Source organism: Panthera leo, chromosome E1 (assembly GCF_018350215.1).
Source record: "Panthera leo isolate Ple1 chromosome E1, P.leo_Ple1_pat1.1, whole genome shotgun sequence".
NCBI classification, from domain to species: Eukaryota; Metazoa; Chordata; class Mammalia; order Carnivora; family Felidae; genus Panthera; species Panthera leo.
Genome location: NC_056692.1, coordinates 45,286,827 through 45,293,057, shown reverse-complemented (window position 1 = coordinate 45,293,057; position 6,231 = coordinate 45,286,827).

The following is a 6,231-nucleotide window of genomic DNA, read 5'->3' as shown; positions in this document are numbered from 1 at the left end:
GGTAAGTTTCCCTCCTACTTAAAGTCCTTCAAAGGCAATTAATTCATCATTCTTCAAATAAAATTCAAACTTCTTACCATGAGCCACAAGATCCTACATGATCTGGTCCTGCCTACCAGTCTGATCCTGGATCACACTTGCTCCTTGCTCAAATCACAATGCTCTCCTTTCCCTTCCTTGAACAGGCTTGGTCCGTTCTTTCTTTCTTTCTTTCTTTCTTTCTTTCTTTCTTTCTTTCTTTCTTTCTTTCTTTCTTTTTTTAAGGTTTTATTTTTTTAAGTAACCTCTACAACCAACATGAGGCTCCAACTCACGACCCTGAGATCAAGAGTCATGTGCTCCACTGACTGAGCCAGCCAGGAGCCCCAGGCTTCGTACTTTCTTGCCTCAAGGTCTTTGCATGGTTTTTTCTGCCTGATGTTTCACTTCTCAGAAAAGTCACATCTTTAAAGAGGCCCTTCGGACCTGTAGTAGCTACTCAGTTACTTTCTATCATATTGCTCACCTGTAGTTCTCTTCACTATTTATTATTCTCTGATTTTTTTTTCAACATCTGGGTTCTCTGTGCACCTTTGTCTAATGATTATTTTTTCTCTTGATTATGGGTCACTTTTCCAGCTGCCTGCAAGTCTAGTAATTTTTGTTACATACTGGACATTGTGGGTAATGTTATAAAGAGTCTGGATTTTTTTTTTTTTTTTTATTGTATACAGGATGTTGTGGATGACATGTTATAGGGAGTCTGAATTTTTTTTTTTTTTTTTTTATCTTCCTGAAAAGAATGTTGAGTTTTGTTCTGGCAGGCAGTTAAATTACTGGTGGATCATCTTGATCCTGTAGAGGCTTGGCTTTAGGCTTTGCTAGGGTGGGGTTGTTTTGGTTTCGCCTTTAGTCTTAGGGTGCGGCTGTTAGCCTTGGGTTTAATCATAAGGTGAGACCCTTCTGGAGTTTCAAAGGAAAACCTTAGGCAATTACCAAGCCCCTCTAACTTAGTGGATCTTGAATTCCAAACTCTGTTCCCTCAGGACCAGGCAGCATCTGAAACCTCTGTCTCTCAGCTGCTGTTTCTTGGTGGGTTCCCGAATGCCTCGCCCTGCCCATGCACAGTTTAGGAGCTTCCGGAAGCCCCAAACGGTGACCAGTAAAACTGCTACTTTCTGTCTGAGGTCCTCAAATAGGGCAGTGCTCTCAGGGAGATATGCTGCTTAAATGAACCTCTCACTTCATCCACTTCTTTTCTTTTGGCGATTTTTTTCCTCCCCAGAATCTGCCTGTTTTTGATTGCTCTTAAACCACTGTGTTTTATATTATATCCTTTGTGTATAAGTACCCTTGACTAGAGAGTTAGACTGGTACCAACTACACTGGTATTTCCAGAAGCAGAACTCATTACCTGACATGTTTCTATTTTGTGTGTCTCTCTTCTTGTTCATAAGCTCCCAAGGACTTTCTCAGTCTTTTCCACCACAGCACCCAAAGCACCTACAACTCGGCCTTACACCCAGTAGTGCTTAATAAATACTGGATGAACACGTGGATGAATGAATGAATGAAGGAATGAATGAGCGAACGAACGAAACTCCTGCCTAGATAACAATCACAACCAATCAGTCTATCTTTCTGTTCCTTGATCCAGCTGCCAAATTAATTTTCCTAAAACAGAACACTGTCACAGCTTCTGTCACTGAGTGCTCAAAACACCACGGTAAGAAGGCTGATGGTGCAGGGACACTGGTCACTCTATTCTTCAACAAAACCAGGATGGGGGTCCTCTGTTCCCTCCCCACAGCCTGCTCCTTCCCTTCCAGCCACACTCTGGAACCATAAACTGGCCCCATGACTTAATCCAGGCCTGCCTGAGGCTCCTCTAAGGACTGGGTGTTTGATTCTCAAAACGTCCCCTCCAGTGAGAAGAGTCAGTAGTAACAGAAAGTGGCCCTTGGCAGGGGGTAGGGAAAGGGCATGGGACCGGAAAAGGGAGAAAATAGTGCTTGCTTTTGTAGATGTTTCTCAGAGATGGGACAGGACAATGCAGCCCAAAACATCACAGGAGCCCACAGCAGCCCAGGGGGATAGAACCCTCTACTCCTTCCCAACCAGAAAACCCACATATGGGCTGAAGCGTTCCAGCCAGGCTGTGCATCATAATAAATGGCAAATGAGGGGTCTGAAGGGGTCTGTGTCAGCCGGGGGGAGGCAGTCCCAGGGTCAGGCCACCTTTCCCTCACTTGACAGATGAGGAAACTGAGACCCAGAGAGGAGAAGAGATTAGGATGCCCAATCGCAGTACTTTTCAAGGTGTCAGTTTCCTGCTCTGTCACATGAACCACGCCTGCAAGTCCCCTCCATCCTAGGACATCCTAGGTTCTGGGTTCAAATCCACGCATCTTCCTGGTGCACCTGCTGTGTGTGGCATGGCCCAGGCAACGCTGGGGCCAGGAGGAAACACACAGCACTGTCCTGGTTAGAGAAGGACAGTGGGTTTGGACATGGCAGAACATGAGGCAAACAAGCCCTTAAAAGCCAGGTGTCTGGGGGCGTCAGAGAGAGCTGTGCTTCTGGAGGGGGCGGGAGACTCTCTGAAGACACTGAGGGTCTGGAGGAGGCAGGGGTGAAGAATGCAAGTCAAAGAACTGCCTTGGCAGCAAATGAGAAAAGAACAAGGAATTTGGGAGCAGAGGGGTGGGAGGCAAGAGAGCTACAAAGGGGAAACTGAGGGGGATTCTTGGAGGTGGATCCAGGGGACTTTGCCAAGCTGGGACCTGAGTGGGGCGAGTTCCTGAGAGAGCATTTTCCACCCAAAGTCTAAGGGGTAGTGCCTGGGCCCTCACAGAAAGGAGGCTCTTTCTCCAGGGCCCAATGCAGGAAGAGATCAAGCCCAGCCTTGGCTGAGCTGGAAATGGTAAGGGGGCGAGGGAAGGGCACAAAGGTGTTTGAGCCGAGACCGTGTTCTTTGCAGCCCTGTGCTCAGCCAGCCCGCATGAGGCAGCAGAGGGAGCTCAGGGTACAGAGGCCTGATGCCCCCCCCCCATCCCAGGAAGGCCCCCTCCAGCCTTACCCATCCCTTAGCCTCACTCCACATGCCCTGGGGAGCATCAGGCATCAGCACAGGAAGTAGAAATGCCCCTCACTAGGGTTGTGGTACGTACATCCCTCAAGGACAAGGACGACCTCCTGCATTTTGTTTGCAACCACACCACGACCAGCACACTGTTGTGCACCGGGTTGTGTGTGGCTCCTTGTGTACTTGCTCAGTGGGTGAATAAAGAAATGAATGAAACCGGGCAGGAAGCTATGTGTTGAGCACATCTATCCATCCATCCATCCATCCATCCATCCATGCATGCATGCATTCATTCATTCATTCATTCAACAAACACGTATTGAGAATTTCACAGGTGCCAGGCACGGTGCCAGGTTCCGAGAGTACAGTGGGGAGCAACAGAGACATAATCTGGCCCCCACCACCATATGGTCTGGTTGGCACTGGGCTCTACATGGAAGATATGGAGATGGTGACAGAATCCCTGAACCTCACTGAACTTCTCTCAGTCTCTGGCCTTTGTTTTTGTCTGTCCAATGAACTTCCCATCCCTTCTTCTTCTTATTTATAATTTTCTTGCTCTGGCTACGTGAGTGGGCACAAGGCTCACTCCTGGCCAGTAACAGTGTCCATCCCCCTGGCACGGTGACTGGGCACATAACTCAAACAGGGCTGATCAGAGGCCTCCCCTGGAATACGTGATTTTCTCTCCCTGTTGTGATCGCTACACTGCGGCTGCCAATGGCCATGTCTCCTACCATGAGGGAAAGACCTTCTTCCTGCTACAGACGAGAATGGGGACACTGCAGAAAGAGACACAGCTGAGCAGTGGAAGGGGAGGAAACTAGTCTTCATGTGCTGAATACCCAGTCCCAGACCCAGAGTTCCTGTGGCTCTTCTTCCAGCCTGTGAATCACTCCGGCTCATTGGCAGCCACATTCCCCCTTTGTGCTGAGCTTGTCTACAAGGGTTTCTGTCCTTGTAACCAAAAGGACCCTGATAAACACACAACCCTGCGTCTTGGAGCCACAGCCTCTCTCCCAGCCTCCTTACTCCCCAGAGGCTACCATTCCAGGATTCCCTCTGACCCTCAGACCAGCAATGGGCCTCTTGGGCTTGTCAGAGGAGGTACTTGGAGGCCAGACCCCCACCCCATCCTCCTTAATCACTCTTCTGCCTGCTCCCCCAGAGGCTTTCTCACTTGTGCAGATGACAAGCATTTATGACTAGGTACGACGGGGAAATTAGACAATGCAGCCTCTGGCCTCGTGACATTTACAATGAAGCCGGAGAGGCAGAACTCATGAAGCAATCCATGAAAAAGTTACAAGCAACACGTCAGCCAGTGTGTAAAACCCCCAGGTCCAATTCATACTGCGTGGCTGGGGATGAAGGTGTTGGAAAGCATGGATTTTCCAGATAACAGGAATCTTTCTGCTGCAGTGTCCACACTTCCTTCCTTCTCAGACATCTCCAAGTCGTCAGCCTGGACATTTATGCCTGTGCTCAGAAGCAACTGGGTTTTAAGGCTATGTGCCCTACATTGAGGAGCCCCTGTCTCCTCCCTCCCTGTTGACTCTCACTGTGGCCTCTTTTCCTTTCCCATCTGCTGTGAGGTACACGCAATGCTTTGGCGGAGTCCTGAGGCTGAGTGCAAAAGATTCAGAACTGTCTCTGTCTCTCAGGAGCAAAGCTCTCAGCTGTCCCAGCAGCTTCCCGGCACTCAGCCCAGCAGCGAAGGCAGCCAGAGGTCTGACCTCGGATAAGACGGCTGCTCTCCATTACAAGAAAGACACGGTGCTGAAGGAAGCAGAGGGGAAGTTAATTCTAGCGGAGTGTCTGGCACTCAGCAGACTCTCAAAATCTGCTGAACGAGAGGCATGTCAAACAAAACCCTGAGAGGCACCAGCAGAGACAAGAGCAAGGGAAGGTGTTCCAAGGTGGGGGAATGGCGAGAGCAAAGATTGGGGACCCAGTCACCAGCCTGGCTCAGCTCCTAGGGACCAGCTGGTGAGCCCTGGGGGCTGACCACATTTGGTCCCCGGGGGCATGGCAGGGTGACCTCTAACCACTGAGTCTCTCGTAGTTGGCCCTTCTCCTCAGGCCTCCTCAGGCCACGCAGAGGCAAAGGGTCATCCCAGGGAGAGCCAGGGACCAGTAGGGCCACCAGCCAAGAGGAGCAGCTGCTTTCAATAAGCCGCTTGGCCCTGAGGCCAGGCCTGGAAATGTCCCTGAGTCAGCAGAAGCTGCCAGCCCCTCCCTGTTGAAAAGCTAACCCTGGGGACCCAGCACCCCACCCTGCCCTACCTTCTGCTAGAAGGTCCATGCGCACATTGGACCTGGATGGGAGAGGCGGGGCATCCCTTCACAGAAGGGCAGGACAGTTAGACACAGGGGCCCAATGCCCTGTCCAACTGTGCGATATCTCCACCCAAATCCTGGGCGATTGTGGGCTTCTGTCTACTCTCCACCCTCCAGGCTTTTCACACTCTCCTCCCTCCTCCCAACCACCCCTGCATTCCAGCGGGGCCAAACTGCCTGCTCTCCATTGCTTAAAGTGCATGTGACCAAACTCGGCACACGCAGCCCCCCTCTGCTGCTGTCACACGTGTGTGTGGTGTCTCTCCCTCTCTCCCTCCAGCCATGGTGAGCTTCCTCTATCAGTAATTTCTAGAGGTGTTCTTCTCCCCCCTTAAAACGTATGTGCTGCAAAATGTGACCTGCTCCATCCCAGGAAGATGTTAAAGCAGACTCTGGGCGGGGAACGGGTTGAGGTGGACTTGTCACGTCCACGTAATAAACGCAAGAGAGGGGGTACGTGAAGCGGGTGGGAGCCACCTGGATTATTCGTAAAATCGGAGAGGCGATTTTCACCTTCCTGCAACTCTGCCGGGTCCCCCCACCCCCACCCCTCGGCCCCCACCCTCCGGGCTCTCTGGGAACCAAATACTCTCAGGCCCTGGCCTCCCCCCTGGCGATTTAGTGGTGTTTGATCTCACCCTCTGCCGGCTTTTGTCTCCTCAAACTAAGGCATCACAATCTTTGCGGCCTGTCCTTTCCCGGGCCCCATCTGGCAGGATGAAACGGGGATGCCGCCGGGCCCCTACAGAAGCGATCACGCCTCTAAGCTCCGGACGGACCGTCCGGCTCCCAGGCCTGTCCTCTGTGCCCCTTCCCCAGCTGGACTC